Raw genomic sequence first — 27,708 nt, forward strand, 5'->3', positions numbered from 1 at the left:
TTATGATCGGGCCTTTACATCATGACTATCACTGGGCCTCTTGCAGGATTTGTATTTTCTATCTCTGCAAAATTAGTCTCTGCCATTTTAGAATCCTGGTTTCCAGTATTTCCACCAGCAGATAACAGAAAAGTTTTCCACTTAATTGGAAGCTATTATTGCCATTTGGCCACGACCGATGGACCAGCAGGAAAATAAAGAGCTACTGTTCTGAGTTAACAAATATTTGTGTTGATACTGCATAATTATGGCAAAGAGGAGTGTATCGGGAACCATATATTTACTGGGATGTACTTTGGTTTTTACTGCCCAGTAATAACTTGGAGAAGGAAATGGCAACCAACTCCAGTGTTCTTGCCTGGAGAATCCCAGGGATGGGGAGCCTGGTGGGCTGCTGTCTATGGGGTCGCACAGAGTCAGACACGACTGAAGCGACTTAGTAGCAGCAATAACTGTGAAGTGACAATTGCAGCAACCAGAGCCCCTCAAATGGTAAGGTAAGTAAGGGCTTAATGCTCCTTGGGGATAAAGGGCTGGGTCATTCCACCAGGGAAGTAACCAAGGCTACTCAAAGTTTTGGTCAAGAAAAATCCCATGTTGGCAGAGAAGGGGATAAGTATCAATTATTGTTCCAGAACCAGCTGCAGCATCAGGGGATGTAAATAGTTTGTTTTGCTCATCCTCCTTGAGGTTCTTTAGAATATTGCAATTGTTCACCCTTTGAAGATCCAGACTTGTACCACCCTCCTTGGAATAGAATTGAAGGTGCTTACACAAAAGAGGGTATAAGTAGATCTGGGCAATGCAAGACACAAATTATGCCAGATCCAACCTATGTACCTGTGCTGATGTAATCAGTGACATTTAGTCTCTACACCTTGATCATTTCCTATTTTTCAGACGATATAGTCCTATTCAAAATGTTCTTATAGCCTTCATGCCTTGGTCATGGCTGTTGTTGCCTTATCTTCAGATACAACCAGTTGACTCAGTTTCTCCCTGAGAAAAGAGCTGAGCCTTAGTGCAATTTCAAATGTTAGCTGTAGTGGGAACTTCTTAGCATCTTCAGAGCCCAATTTCAATGTGGCTGGACCTGCTGGGACTCTCATTTCCCAGCAGTTATCTACAAAGACCTAGCAGAATGCCCAGAAGTGCACAGAAAGGAAAGCGCTATGGCCTGACCCTTGGCCAGTTAGAAACAGAACTTAAGAAGTTGTCAGTTTAAAACACTTCCCCTTTGTCTCCTTGGACAGATTCTCCAAAGAAGGTGTGGGTATACATGACCTCTTCTTGTTACTAACATGAATTTTCTTGTAAAACTGTGGCCAGTTCTTTGATGTGTTTTTTTGTCCTTTTTCCTTGCATTGTGTCACTTTTTATTTTTTTCAGTTCACTCTTGTCCTGGGATTCTACCTCTCAATAAAGCATTAGTATATGAGCCCTGGTTCAGGGATGTTTTCTAGAAAATTAAGGGTAATGCAACTTCTTAATAGGAAAGACATCAAAATCACTACAATAAGAATACTTGAAATAGAACAAATAAGGCTCTCCAACCCAAGTGACATGGGATGTGTGAAGAGATTAATGGAGTGAAGATTGGGCAATCTTTTGTTTAAGAAGGGAAAAGTTCATCGTTTTCTCTTTCTGCCTTTCTCTTAGATATTATATTGCAATAAGGCTTGGAAAGTTGCATTTGGGAGCTAGTAAGATTTGTTCAATTCTCGGCTAGGCGGCAGAGACTGAACAGCAAACAGGAAGCATAGACTTGCAAAATATGCATTCTATAATACCATCTTTAAGAAAGAGATGTAAGGGTAGCTTGAGGTTTTATGCTTTATAGTCTAGACTATAGAAATTTAAACAATATTCTATTTAAACCACATGGGCTGAAATGTTGTGTGTTTCTCAAGATTTTCCTAAACTTTCTCCCATAAACCAGCTATTCTCTGATTATTATCCTCCTCAGCAAATGTTAACTCTGTTCTTCCTCTTGCTTAAGCTGAGACATTGGTATTATCCTTGACACTTTTGCTAGTCTCAGGGCCTGTATTCAAGCTGTCAGTAAAACCTGTAAACTTCATCTTCATTTTACATTTAGAACCCAATCAACTTAAAAGAAATTTTAACATGGTTTAACCCTTTCCAATGGTTTTATGTCTTTGTTATAGTAAAATTCAAAATATCTTTGTTTTGGTTTATTCATTAATATATCCTTTATACACATAACTATTCAGTGTTTATAAATAATAGTTTATTTATCAACTTAAGAAATATTTTGTGAATTAATTGATATATGTTGAGCCTGCTTCCTAATCTCTAGAGATAAACAAGGAAAGTTATTTGAAAGTCTCAGTGTGAATTTGTGGATATTTGGATTAATGTTTCTACTGCTGGAAGATTTAAGAATGTTCTAATTTCAGAAATATTAACTAGTTGACAGTGACATGACCTTGGTAGAGAATAATTTAAGATGAAAAAGACAGTTTTTCTGTCAAAAATAGAATCTATTTTTTGATCTGGTGGTAGCCATGATTAGATTGACCCATTGGCTGAACATTTCCAACACCCCAAACTAGCAAAACTTTCTTGGTGACCAAATTGTCTCTCTGTTTAATGCCAGAAATCAATGACACTTTGTGACTAAGGTGATAATAAAAATCTTAAGAAACATCTATTATTAGCCTCATTAAGAGAAATTGTGAAAGAACACCTCCATCTTCAAGTGATATAGATAAATTTAGTGCCCTAAAAGGAAGATGTGACCAAAAATAAAAGAAAAAAGAATAAAAGGAGACTACTTGACATTTAGATAAAAATTAGTAAAAGTTACCTAATGTCTGTGAACTATGTTTACTCTATATTTAAAAATCACCATAGTTATACTATGTAGCTATGCTGTCATTTAAGTTTCAAGAATGATTTATAATATGAGTGATGTTGTATACTCTTAGATTAAAAAAATTATGCCATGTTAAAATATTCTACTCATCAGTCAATAAAATTGAGATTGTAGGCATCTTTGAAGTTAGGATTCTGTGCAGGCTGGTTTGGCAGGACAAGGAATGGCAAACCTCAGTTCAGGTAGTAGCAGACTGGGCTCATTTGAAGGACTGATGCTAAAGCTGAAACTCGATTCCTTTGGCCGCCTCATGCGAAGAGTTGACTCACTGGAAAAGACTCTGATGCTGGGAGGGATTGGGGGCGGGAGGAGAAGGGGACGACAGAGAATGAGATGGCTGGATGGCATCACCGACTCGATGGACATGAGTTTGGGTGAACTCCGGGAGATGGTGATGGACAGGGAGGCCTGGCGTGCTGTGATTAATGGGGTCGCGGAGAGTCGGACACGACTGAGCGACTGAACTGAACTGACACTGGGTCTTCAGCCTGGTCTTTACCCTCCCATTGTGAGATGGTGGCATATCCTTTTGTTGCCTGAAGCTCCCACGAGAGATGTGGGTTAGGTCATCTGCAAGGTCACTCCCAGCTCTGATAGAGTTTACTGATGATATGAAATTTCTAACATTTTAAAGTTGAACCCCACTGCCATTTAAATTGTCCTTTCCCGGAGTGTGTATGATCCTCCGGTTAAAACTCTCTAACTTCCAAACTGCTCCATTTTTGTTGTAGCCTTACAGTTTGCCAGAGGTAAAAACTTGCTGCCATTTTTGACTCTTCTTTTAATCATTTAACTTACTACAAAGTCTGACTGCTACTTTTTTGGAAATATTTCTCAGATTAACCACTTTCTATATTCTGAAATCTATGATTTTTACTTATGCCTTCTTCTCTCCTGGCTTTATTATTCCACAGTTGCCTGGCTGGTTTCAGTCTCTCGTGCTCTGCTTTATTCATCCCATACATCACTTTCAAAGGAACCTTCCAGTACCAATGCTTTCGTTCCACTCGCCAGCTTGAGACGCTAAACTGGTTATTTTTTGTTGCCTGCTTTGTTCCAATGCATGTTTACCCTCCAGGTGGTTGCTTACTCAATGTGTTTTTCTCTTCTTTGTCCTTCTGCTTTTCAAAACTCCACCCTCACCAAGATGAATTATGCTTATTCCATCATTAATATTTTTTCTTTATATTATTCTTTTTTGGACCTGTTATTTCTTTTTTAAAAAAGTTTAATTGAAGGACAACTGCTTTACAATATTGTGCTGGTTTCTGCCATATACCAATATGAGTCAGCCACGGGTGCATTTATTTTCCTTATTTCCAGATAAACACTGAGGTTAAATGACTTGTCCAAATTCTCACATTAAACTTTGACCTACTGTTTCTGGAGTCTTTGCATTTGACCACCATACAGTTCTGCTTATCAAATTATTTTAAAAAATTTTTTAGATTTTAAAAAATTTTATTGAAGTATAGTTGATTTAGAATGTGTTAATTTCTTCTATACAGCAAATTGACTCAGTTGTACATATATGTGTGTGTGTGTGTGTATTCTTTTTCATATTCTTTTCCATTATGGTTTATCACAGAATATTGAATATAGTTCCCTGTGCTATACAGCATGACCTTGTTGTTTATCCATCCTATATATAATTGTTTGCCTCTGCTAATCCTAAACTCTAATTCCTTCCCTCTCTTACCTCCCTTCCCCTTTGCCAACCACGAACATATTCTTTATATAAGTCTGTTTTTGTTTTGCAGATGTGTTGATTTGTATCATACTTTAGATTCCACATATAAGTGATAGCATATGGTATTTGTCTTTCTCTTTCTGACTTACCACTAAGTATGATAGTCTCTAAGTCCAAGTATGTTGATGCAAATGACATTACTTCATTCTTTTTTATGCCTAAGTAGTATTTCATTGTATGTGTGTGTGTGAGTGTATTACATCTTCTTTACCCCTTCATCTGTCAATGGACAGGTTGTTTCCGTGTCTTGGCTATTGCAAATAGTGCTGTTAATATAGGGCACATGTATCTTTTCTAAAACTATAGTTTTGTCTAGGCATGTGTCCAGGAGTGGGATTGCTGGATCATATGACAACACTATTTTTAGTTTATTGAGAAATCTCAATAGTGTTTTGCATAGTGGCTGTACCAATTTACCTTCCCACCAACAGTGTAAGAGGGTTCTCTTTTCGCCATATCCTCTCAAGTTTTTATTATTTGTTGAGTTTTAAATGATAACCATTCAGACTGCCGTGAGGTGGTACCTCTTTGTAGTTTTGATTTACTTTTCTCTAATTTACAAAGTTGAGCATCTTTTCATATGCCTATTCTGCCTACCAAATTCTTATATAAAGTAAACATGTTTGTTTATCAAATTGTTCAAGCCTAATTTGCATATTGTTATACTGAGATACATACTTAGACCTCATGTTTTAGTGAAAGAAAAAAAAATGCACCTTTCTTCTATGGAAAATAGAAGAAGGCTTAGTTATTTACCAGGTTCATTTCTGTAATGCTACAGCTGAAATAATTACAAATGTATGGGCTTCAAAAGGTGAACTGTCCTGTATTAATATTTAAAATTATTTTCCTAAACTGTAACTGAAGTTTTGGGGGAAATGTTACTGTAAATTTATAATAGTTATTTCATAGAACTAGTGGAGAAAATAATTTGACAACCTGAAGCAAAAGCCAACTCATTATAAAATCAAGTTATCTGAAATCACATACTACATGAGTTGAGAGAACTGAAGGATAGATCTCTTATGATGAAATAAGTGACTAGTGAGTAAGTCATAATAGTTGATAAAAAGAGAATTTTAATGTTAAATTTTGCATAACTCCTTCACAAAATAATGTCAGATGTAAAAAACATTTTTTTGAAGGTGTAAATCTTTCAGACTGAAGTCATATCATTCTGTTTATGATGGTTGAATGTATTAATCAGGGCTCCCAAAGATTGAACGAATAGGATGTGTGTATGTAGAGAGAAAGATTTATTTTAAAGAATTGGTTCATGTGATTGTGGGGCCTGATATGTCAGAATTCTTCAGGGTACACCAGTAGGCTGGAGACCCAGAGAAGATCTGATGTTGCAGGTCAAGTCCAAAGTGACTGTGGGAGGCAGAATCCTTTTTTCCTTGAAAATCCTGTCTGTTTTCTCTAGAACCTTCATCTGACTAGATGGGGTGTACCTACATTAAAAAGCTGGAGAAGGAAATGGCAACCCACTCCAGTATTCTTGCCTAGAGAATCCCGTGGACAGAGGAGCCTTGCAGGCTACAGTCTATGAGGTTGCAAGAGTTGGACACAACTTAGTGATTAAACCATAGGTTTGTCTTAAGAAACTTCAGAGTGCATTGGAGTCATCTTAGGCACTTAGTATAAATGTAATTGAGTAGGCACTATTCCGGAGGTTTTAATATAGGTCTAGACAGAGAATGAGATGGCTGGGTGGCATCACCGACTCTGTGGACATGAGTTTGAGTGAACTCCGGGAGTTGGTGATGGACAGGGAGGCCTGGCGTGCTGTGATTCATAGGGTTGCGGAGAGTCGGACACGACTGAGTGACTGAACTGAACTGAACTGAACTGAGAGTGTAACTTTGGAATTTTCATTTTGAAAAGAGACTTCAAGATGATATTGAAACATGAGATATTCAGGTCACAATTTGACAGTACTGATGACATAGGTAAATATAGATTATGCCCCATTCCTGCTTTAATCTCTATTCTAATATTATTTATTTTTTAAAAATTTTTATTTGTATCATATTTTATTATTGGAGCATAATTGCTTTACAACATTGTGTTAGTTTCTGCTGTACAACAAAGTGACTCAGATATATGTGTACATCTATCCCCTCCCTCTGGAGCCTTCCTCTCATTGGCCCCCATTCTACCCCTCTAGGTCTTCACAGAGCACCCAGCTGAGCGTCCTGTGTTTCAGGTTCCCATTTCTACTTGACGTGTAGCAGTGTATGTATGTCAACACTACTCTCTCAGTTGGGCCCACCCTCTCCTTTCCCCTATGTGTCCACAAAGCTGTTCTCTACATCAACATCTACATCTCTCTTCCTGCCCTGCAAATAGATTCATTTGTACCACTTTTCTAGATTCCACATATACACATTAATGTATGATATTTGGGTTTTTTCCTCTCTTTTTGGCCTACGTCACTCTGTATGATAGATTCTAGGTCCATCCACATCACTTTTTGTGGCTGAGTAATATTCCATTGTATACTTGTTCAGTTCAGTCGCTCAGTTGTGTCTGACTCTCCGCGACCCATGAATCACAGCACTCCAGGCCTCCCTGTCCATCACCAACTCCCGGAGTTCACTCAAACTCATGTCCACAGAGTCGGTGATGCCATCCAGCCATCTCATTCTCTGTCGTCCCCTACTCCTCCTGCCCCCAACCTTTCCCAGCATCAGAGTCTTTTCCAGTGAGTCAACCCGTCGCATGAGGTGGCCAAAGTATTGCAGTTTCAGCTTCAGCATCAGTCCTTCCAATGAACACCCAGGATTGATCTCCTTTAGAATGGGCTGGTTGGATCTCCTTGCAGTCCAAGGGACTCTCAAGAGTCTTCTCCAACACCACAGTTCAAAAGCATCACTTCTTCGGCAATCAGCTTTCATTATAGTCCAACTCTCACATCCATACATGACCACGGGAAAAACCATTGCCTTGACTAGACGGACCTTTGTTGGCAAAGTAATATCTCTGCTTTTTAATATACTATCAAGGTTGGTCATAACTTCCTTGTATATATGTACTACACCTTTATTCTTCTGTTGATGAACATTTAGGTTGCTTCCATGTCATGGCTATGGTAAATAGTTGGTTTTTATTCCCCTCTAATGGCTACTTCCAGTTTTCCTAGAAAAACTGATATAATTTAGACAGAGGGATGGTGATTGTTCCCTTACTTCATAGCTGTTTTCTAACAAAGAAAAGTCTCACAAGATTTAAGCCAAGCTTCCCCTTGATAACATGCTATTCTTCACACTTGGAACTCTTGAAACAATCTCATGTTTATTCTAAGGCGCAATTTTAACGAAAATCTGGACCTTGCTAAAATCAGTGTGACTCTTATCATAGATGATGCTTTGTAATTACTGTGGCCAGAAGACCTTCACTGTCATGGTCTATGACTTTGTAAACTTGGACATGACTCTTTAGTTTTTTATGATTTTAACTGAATCTGTTTATGTTTTAGTATTACATATGTTGAAGTTAGTTGCTATTTAAAATATCTTTAAAAGTTTTTGTTATGTGATTTGTCTTTGAAACAAAATTTACTATGTTCATAGAAATGCACATAAACAAAAGAATGTTGTGTAAACTTAATAGTCAGCAAAATGAAGTCCTTTTCTTTAGAGGAAGACAACAATTCTATTTTTTCATGCAAAACAACAATCAAGTGCTTTAAAGAAGTACTTTTCCAAATTTATTATACAGAAGAATCACTTGGGAAGTTCATTAAATGAAAATTCTGATTCTGTAAGTTTGGGTTGAGGCCTTAAATTCCAAATTCCTCACAAAACTTCCAAATGTTATCCATGCCGCTGGGCCATGAACCATGATATGAGTCATCAGGTTAGTCAGAAAGGACAGATATAAGTACAGGAAGCTGTGTCATACTTTAAGGTACATATAAAAGGATTATCTGTCTTTTATTTCTCTATATTTTGGTAACACCTTAGCCATTTATTATGTAAATACAATAAATTTATAATAAATATAATATTTTTCTCTTCTAGGTATATATGAGTGATTGCTCTATAAAAAAACTCAAGTCTAAGTTAATTTTCCAAGTATAAAAATTCTGTTAAGAAATTGTCAAATTGGGAATATGTGTACTCCAAAGAATTGGGTCTCTGTATTTATATTGTCTACCCTTATCTATAGTACTAGCATTATTCATGATTCCTAAAACAAGGAGGCAACCCAAGTATCTATCAATGTATGAATAAATAAGAAATATGTGGTATATGTATACAATGGAATACTATCCAGCCTCAAAAAAGAAGGAAATTCTGATATATGCTACAACATGGATGAATCTTGAGGACATTATTATGAATGAAATAAGCCTGTCACAAAAAGGCAAATATTCTATGATTCCACTCATAAGGAGTATTTAGAATCATTAAACTCCTAAAGACAAAAAATAGAATGGTGTTTGCCACCGGCTGCAGACAGGGAGGAATGGGACTTTATTGTTCAATGGCTGTAGTGTTTCAGTTTTGCAAGATGAAAAGAATTCTAGAAATGGATAGCGGTGATGGTTGCACAACGATGTGAATGTTCTTAAGGTTACTGAAAAGATGTATTAGAGATTTTATCTAATTTCTCATTTAAGACAGAGTCTATACCTGTGTGACTGATAAGTTTCTTGAATGTGTATCTCAGGCATCCTTGAAAAATTGTGAGGTCTACCTGTCAATCCTTATAGATTATATGTTCCCCCATATTCATAGTGTAGTTATTCTCAACCACTTTGGGGTCTGCCAAAATCCTTCCTATAGTACCTAGAGTCATTCTTTCAATCCTTGATCTGGCATATCTGTTGACTATTTCATAGGGAAGTAATCCCATCCTAGGGGAACATTTAAGTTGTTTCAGTTTAACTCTTGGTACTAAATAGCTCGGCTTCCCAGGTATCTCAAGTGGTAAAGAATTGGCCTGCCAAAGCAGGAGATACAGACGATGTGGGTTCGATGCCTGGGCCGGGAGGATTCCCTGGAGAAGGGAATGTCAACCTTTCCAGTATTCTTGCCTAAGAAATCCCATGGACAGAGGAGCCTGGTGGGCTACAGTCCAGGGTGTCACAAAGAGTTGGATGTGACTGAGCGACTGAGCATGCACACACTAAATAGCTTAACCATTTCAGTTTGTGCCCGTGAGTGATAAGATAGCCTTGCTGCTAAAGGGTTTTTATAAATATGAGTCCTATTATTATGAAATTCACTTTGAAGTCATATTGTGGGAAGAAAAATATTGTTTTCAAAGATAACTACAGAATTCCTGTTAGGTCTAAAGTAATCTTTCTTTTGAGACTTACCTTATTGGGTGTGTTAATTTGTGGAAATAAATTTCTCTTTTTTTTTTTTCAAGAATTGGAAAGTTCTCCTGGACCCTGTCCCTGAATCCCCAGTTCACGCCACAGAAAAAAATAAATAGAAATAAGGAAAACAATCTTACATACAGAAAAGCCAAAAAGAGATTGCTCGGGATACAGAGCAGCTGCAGTGGAGTATCTCAGTCACCATAGCATTAATTGACATCTTTGATAGCTGTGAGATTCCACCCATTCTTACCTTGCTTTACTTTCTGCTCTTCCTTCTCCTAACTCCTCATATCTATTATTTAAGGATCATGGTTTTCTCTTCACTCATGAATCTCCTTGAAAAGAGAGCTAATTGATTAGTGTATTTCTGTTTATCAAAGAATCCCTGTTGTTTGAAACTGTCCCTTCATGCCACAACCTAGCATGGTGGCCAGGCTATAAATAGCTGTGTATATAGGTGCTAGTCCAACTAGTTATGTCAAATGTGGTGGTGTCACATGGTTCAAAGCACAATAATTTATGTGATAGAAATGTACACAAAAGGGTCTGTGGCTGTGATAGTCACTCTGATGCTATTTGGGGGCTCATTGTAACAGGCAGATATCTGTCCTGATATATTGAAATACATGTTGCTGAGATCCATTGTGGGCTTTCCTGGTGGCTCTGATGGTAAAGAATGTGACTGCAATGCAGGAAACCTGGATTCAATCCCTGGGATGGGAAGATCCCCTGGAGCAGGGAATGGCAATTCATTTCAGTATTCTTGCCTGGAGGATCCCATGGACAGAGGAGCCTGGTGGGCTACAGTTCTTGGGGTCACAAAGAGGAAGACATGAAAGGCTAACACTTACTTACTAACATGGTTTGGGTTAACATAATTTCAAACAGATTGCAGTGAACTACTAACAGTGAAGGCTCTCATTCTTTATAACAAATCCACACACTCAAAACACACTCCAAATATTTGTCCTTTAGGACTGTATTTGACTAAATCTACAAAAAAATTTCATTCTTCCCCAAAAAAGTTTATATGAAATAATCTCCATCCTTGCAAGCATGTTAAGATTTATTTTGCCTTTAAGAATTTCCAGGGAATTCAAACTAGAATTGCATTCACTTATTTATAAAGAATGTTTTGTTCAGTAGAATATTTGGGTTGACAGTGCACTGAGACAATCAAAGCATTGTCAGTGAAATGATCAGGATTTCAAAGTTTATGTAAGTAGATAGACTACACCCCTAAGATGTTATAAATAGTCAGACAGCAAATAGTTTAACCCTTACAGTTCATGACTGAGCACATGCTTTCAGTAAAGCAAAAGGTCAAACTGTGTTGACTTAAAATAGAGCAAGGGCAATTTTGGCAGAACTTATAATAGTGAAGAGAGGATGGGGAAAGCAGACAGACAGAAAGTTCTATTTGAAGAAATATTGATGCCCTATACCTAATACAAGAAATCATCTCCTAGACCAGAATAAATGTAAAAGACTGATGTTTTCACAGAAATCTGGCAGAGCCATTGTTACATGAGTATCGTGCCTTAGTCACTGAGAAAGAAAATCCCTATAGCACATAAGAAGGTCGATATTGGGGTCATGTCTGAGAGAATCCCTTTTCTTCAGTTCTGAAGGTTTATATTCACTGCAGGAAAAAAAGACAATTAATGGAAGGTACAAAGGTCTCTAACAGAAAAGTTACAATACAATAGCTACAGAAAAGGCTTTAACTATGGGGATAATCAAAATTTAGTGTGCTTTCTCAGTGCCTGTTCCTTACATGCACATATATATGATCATATTTGGAGAGGAAGCCAGCTAAAAAGTAGTACAGTATTCCCGTATCCCCCACTCTCCACCGTCTTTACAAAATTATAGTGTTTTTGCCTCTCAAGCCTACTTAATCCAAGATCTTTACATATCTGCTGCAATGCCTTACCCTTCACAGAAAAATAAAGGTTTTGGGAAACCGAACTTAATAATAATTTTTTAAATTAGATGGCAGACATCTCAAGATCCATGATAACTAAAAGTTAAGATAGGCTTATAGTAAGTTATCTTCAATTTCATTCTTCTTAAAAGTACTCAGTGGCAGTTTGGTAATCATACCATGATATAATCAAATATCATTGAACATGTCATTCTCATGTTAAAAGAATGAATATTTAGAGTCACATGAGAACTTAATTCAATCCACAGTGTTATTCAAATAAACCCAGAGTTTGACCCAAGACATGACTCATTTTCATGCATGACAGCAGTACAGATTTCTTTGTAGGTGTAAAGCAACAGAATGTAAGAAAATATAGCTTTCTCCTGGTATTTTAGTTTTTAAAAAAGATTCCTACTTTGAAATCAATGGGATAAATTGCTTTTCATTCTCCAAGTTATTTATAGTTTTAATCTGGGATGACAGGCTGTTGTTTCAAGAACACGCAATGTGGGCTCAGTTGTCCAACTCTTTGCAACCCCATGGAGTGTAGCACACCAGGTTCCTCTGTCCACGGAATTTTCCAGGCAAGAATACTGGAATGGATTGACATTTTCTTCTCCAGGGATTGAACCTACATCTCTTGCATCTACCTGCATTGGCAGGTGGATTTTTACCACTGTGCCACCCCATTTAATTCAGTCTGATTGTTTCATACACAAATGTACTGTATATACAAATTTAATAGCTAGTTAGACATTGTCAGCTGTATGTGAGAATATTTGTAATAATTCGCTCCAGTTCCATATCAGTCAACAAATACATCTTTGAACTTGCCAGCATTATGTTCACAATATTCAGCCCAAGAAAAATATAGTTGTGTTATTTATAGACAGATGTCATGAATGTGATTGAATAAATTTACCCCAAAATTGTCTGTACAAAATTTATTATTTAGAAAAACATATCTAATCCAATTCTGACATTTTTTAAAGGATGAGTATACAAGTTTGCTTAGCAGTCTGACTTTGTGAAAGTTTTTCCAAGACCCTTATTGAAACATGTATTATCAAATGAATCATTGTAGATGAATAAGAAGCACCGCAATACTCTAACGACTTCACTTTCACTTTTCCCTTTCATGCATTGGAGAAGGAAATGGCAACCCACTCAAGTGTTCTTGCCTGGAGAATCCCAGGGACAGGGGAGCCTGGTGGGCTGCTGTCTATGGGGTTGCACAGAGTCAGACATGACTGCAGTGACTTAGCAGCAGCAAAACTCTAAATTGTATTTCATGCAGTTACATTTTACTTTTCTTAATTTATAAAGTCAAGTCAACAGCCTTTATTATTATCTAAATATTTAAGCCACTTTCATGATGAAAAGACAGATGTTATACTTAGTAATTTGTGAGTTGAGGAAGACTGACCAATGTTTGAATGTTTCCGAAAGAAAACTTTCTTCCTTTTTACTTTTTTACACATCATTTCAGTGAGGATGAGCTCAAGTGATTAAGACCTACAGAAACCGTACACATATGTACATCCACACACACACACACAAGCAAAGAGGAACTAAAGAGCCTCTTGCTGAAAGTGAAACAGGAGAGTGAAAAAGCTGGTTTAAAATTCAACCTTCCAAAAACTAAGATCATGGCATTTGGTCCCATCACTTCATGGCAAATAGATGGGGAAACAATTGAAACCATGACAGACTTTATTTTCTTGGTCTTCAAAATCACTGCAGATGGTGACTTCAGCCATGAAATTAAAAGATACTTACTCTTTGAAAAAAAAAAAGAAAGCTACAAGAAACCCAGACAGCATATTAAAAAACAGAGACATTATTTTGCCAACAAAGGTCCATCTAGTCAAAGCTATAGTTTTTCCAGCAGTCAGGTATGGGTGTGAAAGTTGGACCAGAAAGAAAGCTGAACACTGAAGAATTGATGCTTTTGAACTGTGATGTTGGAAAAGACCGTTGAGAGTCCCTTGGACTACAAGGAGATCTAACCAGTCAATCCTAAAGGAAATCAGTCCTGAATATTCATTGGAAGGATTGATGCTGAAGCTGAAACTCCAAATCTTTGGCCACCTGATGTGGAAAACTGACTCATTGGAAAAGACCCTGATGCTGGGAAAGATTGAAGGCAGGAGGAGAAGGGGACGACAGAGGGTGAGACGGTTGGATGGCATCACCGACTCAATGGACATGAGTTTGAGTAGGCTCTGGGAGTTGGTGATGGACAGGGTAGCCTGGTGTGCTGCAGTCCATGTGGTCTCACAAAGAGTTGGACACAACTGAGTGACTGAACTGAACTGAGTTTTCTGTTTTTAATCAAATAATGAGACAGTATTTGACAGATTTAACCTTGTTTTTGATTTTATACCTTAGATAAAAATGGCAGCATCCAAATGACATAATTGGAAAGAACTGATTCCAAATATTTTTCCACTTGTGCTTAATGAAATGTTTGCATATAGTAAATAAATTTTATTATACACAAGTGGGCAATTATTTAAAGTCAGTTATACATATATGTATATATGTATGCATATATATGCATATATGGAGAGAAAGAGTATTCTATAAAGGAGAGGGAAAGACCAGTATAAAGACTATTCTATAAAAACATATAGATATGATATATATAGATTTATATATTTCCAACACATGAATCTTTCCTATAATATAGCAGAATCTTTTTTCTAGAACGTAACTTTTCAGCATTCACCAACTTGATAAAGACTTTATAAAGGGCAAGAGAATAAGAATGGAATGATTCTGGATTTAGCAGGTTGAGGGGAAGGTTATTTTTTCTTTAGAGTTTTAAGAACTAAGAAATTTACAACCATGCAAAAAAAAAAATATAGTTGTTGGAGGAGGTCATATAGAGGACATGACTGCTTGTTGACCCACAAAGTACACTCAGGCAAAGGCTGCTCATCCCCTCCCCTACCCTTGGAATGCACTTTCTGCCCACCACTCCCACAGTGCAAGCCACTTTCAAGAGTGCAGCCTTGAGAGAGTAATGTGCTACTGAGCCTGACTGAGTCCAGTTAAGGCCTCTGTATAAAATTCTGTGACCCTGAGAGACAAGTACAGAGATCTCAGCTTCCTATGGTGCCCTAAACAAGCCACCTATGCAAGTTCCCTTGCTTATTAAACCTGTCATCCACCTGCTTAGAGTGCCCTGCCTCCTTTTTCTGTCTTTCCTTGCCCTCGATATATGGAGGCCAGTTTGTAAACCAACGTTAAAGGATGCTTATAATCAAATTGCCTTACTTAGTTATAATTATATATTAAGAAAATTTCTAAAATACCTTGAATAAGAACTGCTATGGTAGAACTCAGTGCCTAGGCAACGACAGGTACATGAAAAAGCCGTTATCCTTATTGACAGCTATTAAAAATATAATAACTATTTCCATGAAAGAAAATGAGCATTGGGCCAGGCCAACTGACATTCAAACGCAGATTCTGTCACTCTGCACAAACATGGAAATGCTACTTAACATTTCTGAGTCCCGACTTTATGTTATATAAAACAAGGTAAATAATGAATATGTTCCACGGTTGTTCTGAGGTGCTAATGAGATCACACATAGCTCAAAACAGCACCTTGCATCTTGCACAGTGTTCAGTAAAGTTTTGTTGTTTTAAGGGGAGAAAATTGAATTTAGTCGTGAAGAATGTCAGGCTATAGATATGACTTTGGAAAGTCCTTTCAAAAGGATAATTCTCTCTCTTTTTCTAAAAGGTTTTCTCTCCTGCTATTTTTATTATTACAGTTGAGTAATATGTGGTGGTCTCCAGAAAACCACACTACACCCAAGAGTATTTCTATAGATCATGTGCTAATTCATCAAACTATAACTGGCTAGCATCTTTTAATCAGAAGGGTACACTTTGATGGTGCCAAGCCAAGAAATTGAGAGAAGAGACAGAAGAAAAGGGCACAAAATACAGCTTGGCCCTTGAGTTGAGAATTTCATAACATATGAGATGATTAAAGAAATCTGAAACTTTTTTGAGCATATAAAATTAATGTCCTATTTTGCTTAAACACAGGGTTATAGGTTTTGATTTTATCTTGTTTAGGAAAGCTAGTGATGGCGGTCTTACATTTTCAGTTGTTTATAATAGTGTACTTACATATAGGTAGGAATCTGGGTATGGATATAGATATACAATATGACTTTCCTAACACCTCCTGAAGTAAGTCGTGTTGCATGTATATACCAACACACATGTGAGAAAACAAAAATAAAGATATGCATGATTTATTCTGGTTTATATTGAATGTCTGGTGGGTTCATATTTACCATTTAAATATTACCATTTTAGTTTATATGAAAATAGCCTGTAATTAATGACTCAAAACACAGCATGATTACTTTTTTGTTTCTCCTACTGAGCAAGAGAGCAGTATTTCTTATTATGGGAGCATTAGCACCAATTTAAGGAAAATGTATTAAAAAGTAGGAGAAGGCAATGGCACCCCACTCCAGTACTCTTGCCTGGAAAAGCCCATGGACGGAGGAGCCTGGTAGGCTGCAGTCCATGGGGTCAGGAAGAGTCGGACACAACTGAGCGCATTCACTTTCACTCTTCACTTTCACTCATTGGAGAAGGAAATGACAACCCACTCCAATGTTCTTGCTTGGAGAATCCCAGGGACGGGGGAGCCTTAAATGCTCAGTGTACATGAAATATGAATGTTATCTTAGCAAGGCAAAATTGGTATGATTAGTCTAAAAATTTTTGTATGTACCCTCAGCTATAATATTGCCGTAGGAACAATGAGTAAGGAAAACATACACTGTGTCATACACATACATGCACATACAAAGAAGCACAGAAGAATGCGTTGTGAGTCCACGGAAGACAGTCTCTGAGAAATTCAAGAAATACTTCTGGTGTGCAGACTTTGAAGAGGGCTCAGGTTCTGAATTAAGGGACCGGCACTGATTATAAAAACAAAGGTTTAAATTCTAAGGAAACAAATCAAATGTGGAAGAAAAACCTTGAAGCACAGAGGTATTGATGTAGCATTATTTGTAATTATAAAGCTTTTGAAAGCAATCCAAATGTCTAAATAATGAATAGTGGTATAATAGGCCATGGAATGTTACATAGCTGTTCAAATGATGTTTATGAAGAATTTTTAATAACCCAGAAGCACAGTTTTTATTTAAAATGAAACACAGGAGACAAAAGAGAGAGTATAGGTATGTTTTTGGAACAGCATGTGTGTGAGATAGTTGCTTAGTCATGTCCAACTCTTTGCAACCCCATGGACTGCAGCCCTCCGAGTTCCTCTGTCCATGGAGTTTTCCAGGCAAGAATACTGGAGGATTTCCATTTCCTTCTCCATTGGAAAAGCATGTACCTATTTGCAAAACAATATTACAGAGAAGAAGCAAAATGTTAGCATAAATTCTATGTGTATGATGGGACTGAATAATCTTTTTTCCCTATGTTTATACATTTCTCAAAATTTTTGTAATCGAAAAAATATATTCTCTGTTAAGTTGCCATTCTAATTTTTCCATGTAAAAATAATCATGGACTTTGTTTCAACAAGCAAAGCAGAAATGCACTGGCCATTTCACAGGACTTTACATGGTGGATTGGTTACAGGTTTTGGATGTCAGAGGCTAGTATCAAGTGCCTTTCCTGGGGGAAGTACTGCTGAACTGATCCTGACTAGAACTGAAAGTCAATAGAAAGGAAGAAATCGGCCCTCCCATCCTCTTACCTAATAATTCTTTCTTGTTGCCCCCTACTGCAGAACCTAGGAAGCTACTGGCAACTGAGAAATGTGGCTTGCATAGCCCCAGTCAGAACATCATGAAAAGGGTGGATTTAGAACAAAAAGACAATAAATAACCACAAGCTTATTCTGTGTAAATAGTAGGAATAATGTATAAGATGCATTTCTCAAGACTAAAATCTTAGAGTAACAGTATTGAGATACAGAAACCTTTATTAATGATTTTTGTTAATTTGATTACCAAAGTCAAAGTGCTTCCTAATGGGATGAATTGGGTACAAATAAGTGATGTTAAACTTTTAACATGTATCATTTGTTTTTATTAAAGTGACTCAGCCATCACCATTCTACTCCAATAGATATTTTATTAAGGAAACTAATTTAAATGTACATGATAAATGAACTGTGTTGAAAATTCTATTTTTCTTCAATTCTAACCTCCTGATCTTAATTAACTTCTCCACTACTGTTGCCATAGAAACCAGCAATGCAATCAATAAGATGCAAAGGTAGTAATGTGCAGGCAGAAGCATTCTACATGTACAGTAACAACATTTATTTTAAGTCATGGGACAAATTAATATTTGCAGTTAGATTAGAGGTAATCTTCAAAATTCAAAATGAGAAATGCAGTCTAATGGTAAACAAAGATGATAAGTTTTATCCGAACAACTCTGTTTTCTCTATTCCAATGTAAAACAAGCATAATGCCTAGGAAATGTAGGCTTGTGTTTTTCTGTGGCTTCATTTGATTTCCCTGGTATTTCTTTAATCATGCCATAACCTGTTCTCTTTTCCATGAGCAAATAAAAAACAAGTAACAAGACATATAAAACAATGTAAAAGCCAAGTTCCTTTGTATGAAAGACTTGTCCAATTCTGTCCCTTTTTTTCACTCTAGATTCACAAGCTAATGACAGCTGACCCTTGAACAACATAGGTTTGAACTATACAGGTCCACCTTTACAATGATTTTTTTTCAATGGATGATTTACAAAAGATGTACTACAGTGCTGCATGACCCAACTTTGATTGAATGAAACTATAAGTATGGGGAGCTGACTGTAAATATGTACTCAGGTTTTTGACTGTTGGGGGTTGGTGCCACAAACATGTTTTTTAACAGTCAACTATATTCACAAAACCATACATTTGAGGCTGAGACCAAGACACACTTCTCCTAGAGTTGCCCTTACCTGACTAAATAAGCACCAGTTGGTGAAACTCTGCTGGTCCAGTGGTCCCCAATCTTTATGGCACCGGGGACTAGTTTCCCGGAAGACAGTTTTTCTAGAGACCAGGGGTGGGGAATGGGGGGAGGGAGAAGGTTTTGGAATGATTCAAATGTATTACATTTATTGTGCACATTATTTCTATTATTATTACATCAGCTCTACCTCAGATCACAAATTACCACACACAAATAACAGTACACTGGATGCTGTGGGAATCAACCCAGGCCTGTGACAGTGGATGGTGCACTGCTAAGTCATATCTGACTCTTTGTGACCCCATGGACTATAGTCAGCCTGGCTCCTCTGTATGTGGGATTCTCCAGGCAAGAATACTGGAGTGGTTTGCCATGCCCTCCTCTGGGGGATTTTCCCAACCCAGGGACTAAACCTGTGTCTCTTACTTCTCCTGCATTGGCAGGTGGGTTCTTTACCACTAGCACCACCTGGGAAGCTTCACCTCAGATCATCAGGTATTGAATCCCAGAGGTTGAGGACCCTTGAGTTAGGCCATGAATCAAATGCTGAGGACAGTAGTTGCTAGAATCTTGACTGTGTTTCAGTTAGAATGGCCTGGTAACATTTCAGTTTAGACATTCTGGATGTGATGACATTTGCCTGCCTCCATCCCTTCTGAGTTTCGTTACAAGTGGTTTATTAGCAATAATAGTTGACACAACAAAGGCAAACAATAGGTATAAATGATTATTTTTAAAAAATGAGTCGAGTCATTTCAAGGTTATTTCTATATATTTTAAGACAGATGCTGATTGCAGCCATGAAATTAAAAGACGCTTGCTCCTTGGAAGGAAAGTTATGACCAACCTTGATAGTATATTAAAAAGCAGAGACATTACTTTGCCAACCAAGGTCCGTCTAGTCAAGGCAATGGTTTTTCCCGTGGTCACGTATGGATGTGCGAGTTGGACTGTGAAGAAGGCTGATCGCCGAAGAATCGATGCTTTTGAACTGTGGTGTTGGAGAAGACTCTTGAGAGTCCCTTATACTGCAAGGAGATCCAACCAGTCCATTCTAAAGGAGATCAATCCTGGATGTTCATTGGAGGGACTGATGCTAAAGCTGAAACTGCAATACTTTGGCCACCTCATGCGACGAGTTGACTTACTGGAAAAGACTCTGATGCTGGGAAATGTTGGGGGCGGGAGGAGAAGGGGACGACCGAGAATGAGATGGCTGGATGGCATCACCGACTCTGTGGACATGAGTTTGAGTGTACTCCGGGAGTTGGTGATGGACAGGGAGGCCTGGTGTGCTGTGATTCATGGGGTCGCGGAGAGTCGGACACGACTGAGCGACTGAACTGAACTGAACTGAACTAGTATTTTGATGTCGGAGAAGGCAATGGCAAGCCACTCCAGAACTATTGCCTAGAAAATCCCATGGATGGAGGAGCCTGGTAGGCTGCAGTCCGTGGGGTCGCTAAGGGTCGGACACGACTGAGCGACTTCACTTTCACTTTTCACTTTCCACTTTCACACATTGGAGAAGGAAATGGCAACCCACTCCAGTGTTCTTGCCTGGAGAATCCCAGGGACAGGGGAGCCTGGTGGGCTTCCGTCTATGGGGTCGCGCAGAGTCGGACACGACTGGAGTGACTTAGCAGCAGTATTTTGATGTGGTTTTGTGAATGTAGAAGAGTGGATTGAGAACTATTGGTTCAGAAACGTAAATTATGATAACTTTATTTTTCCAGTTCATTTTGGAGAAAAAAATTGTCAGAACAACTGTGCAATCCGTGACTACCATTTCTTTTTTTCCCTCTTTCCTGTCTTGCTCTACTATGCCACCAAAAAAGAAGCCCATTAAATTAGTCTTAACCAATGCATTTATAAAATGCTGAAACATTTTCATATCAAATCATGTTTCACATTAACCACTGGTTTTTCATTTCAAATGGATTTGATGGTAATTGATTTACTGCACAGGTGGTTATTTCAAGATCTTCTTATATTGTAAATATAGGTAGATATAGATAGATGTACAGATAACTATAAAATTAGTAGTAGGTCAGCCAATTTGGACTTCTGATATATTTTAGTGTATATTAAGACTAGATTATGATGTTTACATTATTTTTTACAATGTGATCTCTTTCCTGTCTTTAAATACTAGACAAACATACCAAGGAAATTTAAGATCTACCCAGATCTAGGACATTATCTAAGTTATTATATAATACTGTTATTTTTCTTGTTGTTTTTTTACTGATGCAGAGGACAGCTAGTCTTAATTTCAATAAGCGTGCTAATGAACTTTGAAGTATACAGATTTCACAATTGCTCAACCCCAGCTAGCTTCAGTGCCATGCCATTTCTCTTCAGCTATCTTAAAGCATATGACTTTGATCTTTTTCCTTATCTAAACCTGCATCAATAATTTTAAGCTTCAAACCAAAAATCCTTTTTGTCCATTAGGTCAGTCTTCACCAATTCTTAGTTTCTCTCCTTTGTAGGAAATTAATACCTCCCTGCCGTGTTAAATTCAGGAGTGAAGATAGAATATACGTGTGCTGATGAAATCCAAGTGAAAATGATGTATGAAGAACACATGCTTTCCTTTAATTCACTTTCCTCTTTGTTACAATTAAAAGAGAGTTGCAGATTTTGGCTCTTTTGTCAGTTTGGGGCCTAGAGTACCAACAGTGACAATTTTAACATATCATCCATCTAACTTGTAACAAAGACCAAGGATGAACATGATATAAATCCTCATTGCTTTAAGTCTGTGGTCAGCAAACTCGGGGCTAATTTGTTTGTTCTTGTGCATAAAGATTTCCTGAACACAGCCATGCCCATCCATTTATGTATTGGCTGTGATGCTATTTGTGCTTCAGTGACAGGGTTGAGTAGTTATGACAGATATCGTGACTCACAAAGCCTGAAATATTTACCATCTGGTCCTTAGAAAAGGTTTTGGACCTAGCTTTAAGTCCCTGAGATTTCAGAGACATTTGTTACTGCAACTTAAACTAGGTATCATTTCATTCAGTAACTCTTCTCTTTGTATTGGTTGTAGCCTAAGAAATGGGTATAGATCACCATATTATTTGTTTTCAGGATTATATGATGGAGGAGGTGACCTTGAAGTAGAGGATGACCTGACTCTAGAGAATAAACAAGATGAATAAAGCACAGAGTTCAAGGGGCAGAGTCACATCTCAGAAAAAATCAGCATGAGTCATGGCAAGACCACCTATCTCAGTCAGCTCAGGCTGCCATAATAAATACGATAGACTGGGTAGCTTAAACAACAGACTTTATTTCTCATAGTTCTGGAGTCTGGGGGTTTGAGACCAGGGTGCCAGCATGGTAGAGTTCTGCTGAAAACCCTCTTCCTAACTTGTAGATGGCTGCCTTCTCACTGTATCCTCAGCAGGCAGGGGATAGGGAGAAAGACAGCTCCATTCTCTTCCACTCTTTAAAAGGACTCTAATCCCACCATGGAGTCCTCATGCTCCTGATTTCTTCTAAACCTAATTACCTCACAAAGTTCTACCACCAAATACTACCACACTGGCAGGTTAGGGCTTCAAAATAGAAATTTTGGGGGGACACAAACATTCACAGCCCAGTGCCAGGCTACACAGATGGTGGCCAAGACTGAAGAGTCAGGATGATGGGCAGTTGTCATATGTGACATCATATAGAAGCCCTTTTGCTAAGCTAATAACTAAGGCAGTGTTCTGGTCTTCAAGATGAAGACAGGCATATACAGGACAAGATAACAGACTCCTTAAATATGTGGGCAGCATTCTGAGCATGTTTCAGCATTTCAGAGGCAAGCTGTTAAGAATAAAAAGCAGGACATAAAACAGATAACCAGTTCTAAAGACTGAGCAGATGGGTGAGGCAGTGAAAGATAAGTATTTAATGTGGAGAAGAGAAAAGAAAAGGGACTAATTCTATGGACTTTAGCTTCCGTTGACAAAGAGAATAAACACAAGGGGGCCACAAATGGCTCTGACTGGGCAATATAATTCTCAGCAATTCTAGATGCGGGAGGACAAGGGCAACAGAGGATGGTGATCTATGACTCCTCTCATTGAGACTGGTGCATAAAAATGGGCGGGACTGAGAATGGGAGGAACGAGGAACTCAGCTATGATAACTTGGAGGAGGGTGGAATAAATATATCTTCTTCCTATTTTATACTGAACTATACCTTTGCCTTTATCATCATCTTTAGTCATTTCATCTTTTTGTATTCTCACAGGCTATCCATCCCTTTTCTGGTTTAGTCTGTTCCTTAAGCAATCTAAAATCTATGTTCAGTGATTTCATGTATATTTTGTTTGAGCTCAAACTCTTTTTAGTCTTCTGCTCACAAATCCTTTTGCAGCCACAAACTTGTTTAGATCCCTAAACTCTCCTTTCCTGGCTTCTTAGCTTCACTTGAGAAACTCACTAAACATTGACAATCAGTTCTACCACAAACACGTTCTCCCTAAACTTGGCAGGATCTAAAATACAATGCAGCAATTCTTACTCTTCTCTCATTGATTCCCAATTATAATTTGTGCCTTATAATTTCAACAGCTGTAAAAAAAATCTTTTAGCATTTACTATATGTCAGGCTCTCTGCTAGCTATTAGAGAAACAGTAGTGAATGAGATTGGCTTGACCCCTGTCTTCGTGGAGTTAGTGAGTGAGACAAACAGAAGTCAAGCAACTAATTTATATTGAGATTAGGGAAATAATAGAGGATAGCTATGCAGTAGACTCTTATCACAATTCTTCCCACCTCCTAAGTTTTGCTTTATCAAATTAAAAGCTAGAAAAGTGCTTTCCTTGCCTCCCAGCAGTTCAGAATTTATGCCTATGACTAAAGTCCACCAATCAGATCTACCAACATGTCAATTCAGAAAAGACTGATTTAAGATTAAAAAAAAAAAAGCTGACTAGAACTTAATGTGGCAAGGGTGGGAGAGCGGGAGCCACCATTCAATTAGTAATGACAAAGGACCGAATGATGGCAGTTCAAGAAGTCCAGAGTTAACGGTTTTTGTTATACCAGCAGTAACAAAGATACGGGCTCTTCAGAAGAAATTCATACATTTCTTTTCCCGTTGATACAGCCTCCAAGCCTGATTCTCCAGCCTTTTGCTCTGATATATTGCCTTCTATTTAATATTCTTTAATAAAGTTATTTTCTGCTTAAGCCCTTATATATATAAAATAAATAGAATATTTGGAACTATACAGAAGCAACAAATAACTCGGGTGAGAGTAGGTTTTACAATATTGCATGGAAAAATCAACATTCACATTGAGACCCAAAGGATACACAGAGATGATTCAAATGAAGCAGGAGTGGAACAACTTCCCAGGAAGAGAATGTAGTTGAGAAGTGAGGGAACAGGGAACATAGCACACAGATGGGATTCAGTGACCAAAGGAATCAATGAGGGGAATGAGGTGGGCATGAGTTAGTGATGAAAGATGAAACTATAGGAGTAAATAAAGGCCATATCAGTCTGATTATTAAAGACAGGTAAGGAGTTTGAATTGACTCTTAGAGCAATGAGGAGCTTATGACGTATTTTAGGTGGATAGGGAAACAGTCAGATATATAGTCTAGGAAGAGCGCTGTGGCTTAAGTTGGAAAACTATATTGGAATGGGACAAGGCAGGGAGAGTGCAATGGTTTGGGTCAGAATTTCTTGTGGACTGAGCAGGAGGGGCACAAGAGGGAAAGGAAGAAAGAGACTTATCTGAGAAAATACAAGTTAATTTATAGAAATGGCTAAGGTAATTTAAAATCTGCTTCTTTAACTTTCATCTTTTTCACTTCAAGGTTTATTCATTTGTTTTCAAATAATTGTTTTTTCCCCTTTCTTTTGTCTTGTGTTTTATGTGCTAGAGACTATTCCTGGCATCAGGAACGTAATCAGTGAATGAGTAAGATGGAGTATCTCTTCTTACCAAGAATAGAAGAGGCAAATGATAAATAGATAGTGAGGAAGATGATATCATTGAGTGGTATGTACCCTTTTAATTAAAGCAGGGAGATAAAGTAGGGAGATATGACAAAACATGACCTGAGTAGAAGCTCCATCATTTTGGGAGGTCAGAGAAAGCCTTTTTTAAGAGTCTCACATTTGACCCAGGACCTGAGCTGTGGGAATTTGCTGGTCATGAGGAGATTCTGGGAATGAGCATTCCAAGTAGACAAGCCAAAGAAAACGCAGATGGGGGAATGATCTTGAGTGTATGAAGAACCGCAAGAAAGTAAATGTGGCTGGAGCAAGGGGTGAGTGCAAAAAGAAGGAAAGGTGGATGGAGAGAAAAACATAGGACAATTTATGGAAGATCTTTAGAGACCATTAGGGATTTTCATTTTAAGTATGATGTTGCTGTATATTCATCCTTTTTAGCTTCTTCAGAAAAAAAAGTACAGTCATCCCTCAAGATTCTTGGGGGATTGATTCTAGGACACCCCCGAATACCAAAAGCTGCAAGTGATCAAGTCCTTTATATAAGATGACAGATATATGGTCTGTCCTCTGTATCAGCAGGATCTGGAAGGGTCGACTATATTACACAAACTCTACTAGAACTTTTTACAAATTGTCCTATTTTACCTTCAGCCTTTCCCTATTAAATGCTTCCCTATTAATGTACTTAAATTATTCTTTCAACAAATAGTTACTGAAAGTCTGCATGTTATGTTTAGACACTGTGTGCTCCTATTACCAAGAAAAATTAAACAAAAACCATTGTCACCTCTTACTGGGCAATTCCCTTGATGGAAAATTCCATCTCATACCTCCTTTTCCTTTCCACACAAATAATAATACTAATCTTTACCCAACAGCTTCTGCTACTCAGTCCTGCAGTCACTGTAACATTACCTCACCTTTTTGTATTATCTACCCTGGAAAAGTTCATCAGGTAAGGTCTATATGCGAATCCCAGGGGCTCTCTCCCTTGTCTCATCCCACTGATTCTTTTAGTCATGTGCCTCTTTGTTTACTTTTGCTAAAAATCTCCTTTAATTTCTAAGTGTCTGAATACTCTCCATTCATCTCCTCTCTGACAATATGTTATCACTCATTCCCTGCCTTTTTTTTAAATTTTCAATCCCTTAGCTGTGTCTCTTATTTGTTCTGTATCAGTAAGTTTAGTTGCTCAGTCATGTCCGGCTCTTTGCAACCCCATGGACTGCAACACACCAGGCTTCCCTGTCCATCACCAGCTCCCAAAGCTTGCTCAAACTCATGTCCATCGAATTGGTGATGCCATTCAATCATCTCCTCCTCTGTCATCCCCTTCTCTTCCCACCTTCAATCTTTCCCAGCATCGGGGACTTTTCCAATGAGTCAGTTCTTCACATAAGGTGGCCAAAGTATTGGAGTTTCCGCTTTAGCATCAGTCCTTCCCATGTATATTCAGGACTGATTTCCTTAAGATGGATCTCCTTGCAGTCTAAGGGACTCTTTAAGAGTATTCTCCAACACCACAGATCAAAAGCATCAGTTCTTCAGCGCTCAGATTTCTTTATAGTCCAACTCTCACATCCATACATGACTACTGGAAAAACCATAGCTTTGGCTAGAGGGACCTTTGTTGGTAAATTAATGTCTCTGCTTTTTAATATGTAATCTAGGTTTGTCATAGCTTTTCTTCCAAGGAACTAGTGTCTTTTAATTTCATGGCTGTAGTCACCATCTGCAGTGATTTTAGAGACCCCCAAAATAAAATCTGTCACTGTTTCCATTGTTTCCCCATCTATTTGCCATGAAGTGATGAGACTGGATGCCATGATCTTGGTTTTCTGAATGTTGAGTTTTAAGCCAACTTTTTCACTCTCCTCTTTCACCTCCATCAAAAGGCTCTTTAGTTCTTCTTTGTTTTCTGCCATAAGGGTAGTGCCAGCTGCACATCTGAGGTTATTGATATTTCTCCCTGGAATCTTGATTCCAGCTTGTGCTTCATCCAGCCTGGCATTTTCATGATGTACCCTGCATATAAGTTTAATAAGATGGGTGACAATATACAGCCTTGGCATACTCCTTTCCTGATTTTGATCCAGTCTGTTGTTCCATGTCCAGTTCTAACTGTTGCTTCTTGACTTGTGTACAGATTTCTCAGTAGACAGGTCCGGTGGTATGGTATTCCCATCTCTTTACGAATTGTTCTATATATACTTTTTTTAAAAAAGAAAATATGTTTCCTTAATAAAAACTACCTAGATGGACTATTTTTAAAATAATATTTTCCTTGAAAATTATAATTAGGTATGTATCTTGGACTACCACTTCAGAAAAGGATTTACTGTTTATTTTATTTGGAATGTCTCATCAAACAATTGAATTCAGTCTTTGAAGTGAAACATCTTTTCTACCCCTAAACCCTGTAATCCTCCTTTATTTTCTGATCTCATTTTATTCTTATTGCAACTGTCCTTTTGGATGTTCACTCTTTCCTGGTCATGGCTTTCAGTCTCATCTTCCTTCCCTCCCCTCTTCTGCATGCCATAGGCAAAATTAAAATTTCTGAAAAGGGGGGTCGACGGGAAGATGGCGGAGGAATAGGACAGGGCGGCCACTTTCCCCCCAACAAAATCAACAAAAGAACATTTGAACGCTGAGTAAATCCCACAAAAAATCTTCTGAATACCGGCAGAGGACATCAGGCACTCAGAAAAGCAGCCCATAGTCGTCGAAAGGAGGTAGGAAATAGATAAAAAGATAAAAAGAGAGACAAAAGAGGGAGGGACGGAGCTCCCTCCCGGGAAGGGAGGCTTAAAAAAAAAAAAAAAAAAAAAGA

The sequence above is a fragment of the Moschus berezovskii genome, chromosome 11 (assembly GCF_049115385.1).
Source record: "Moschus berezovskii isolate FMDL1 chromosome 11, NW_MosBer_1.0, whole genome shotgun sequence".
Lineage (NCBI taxonomy): Eukaryota > Metazoa > Chordata > Mammalia > Artiodactyla > Moschidae > Moschus > Moschus berezovskii.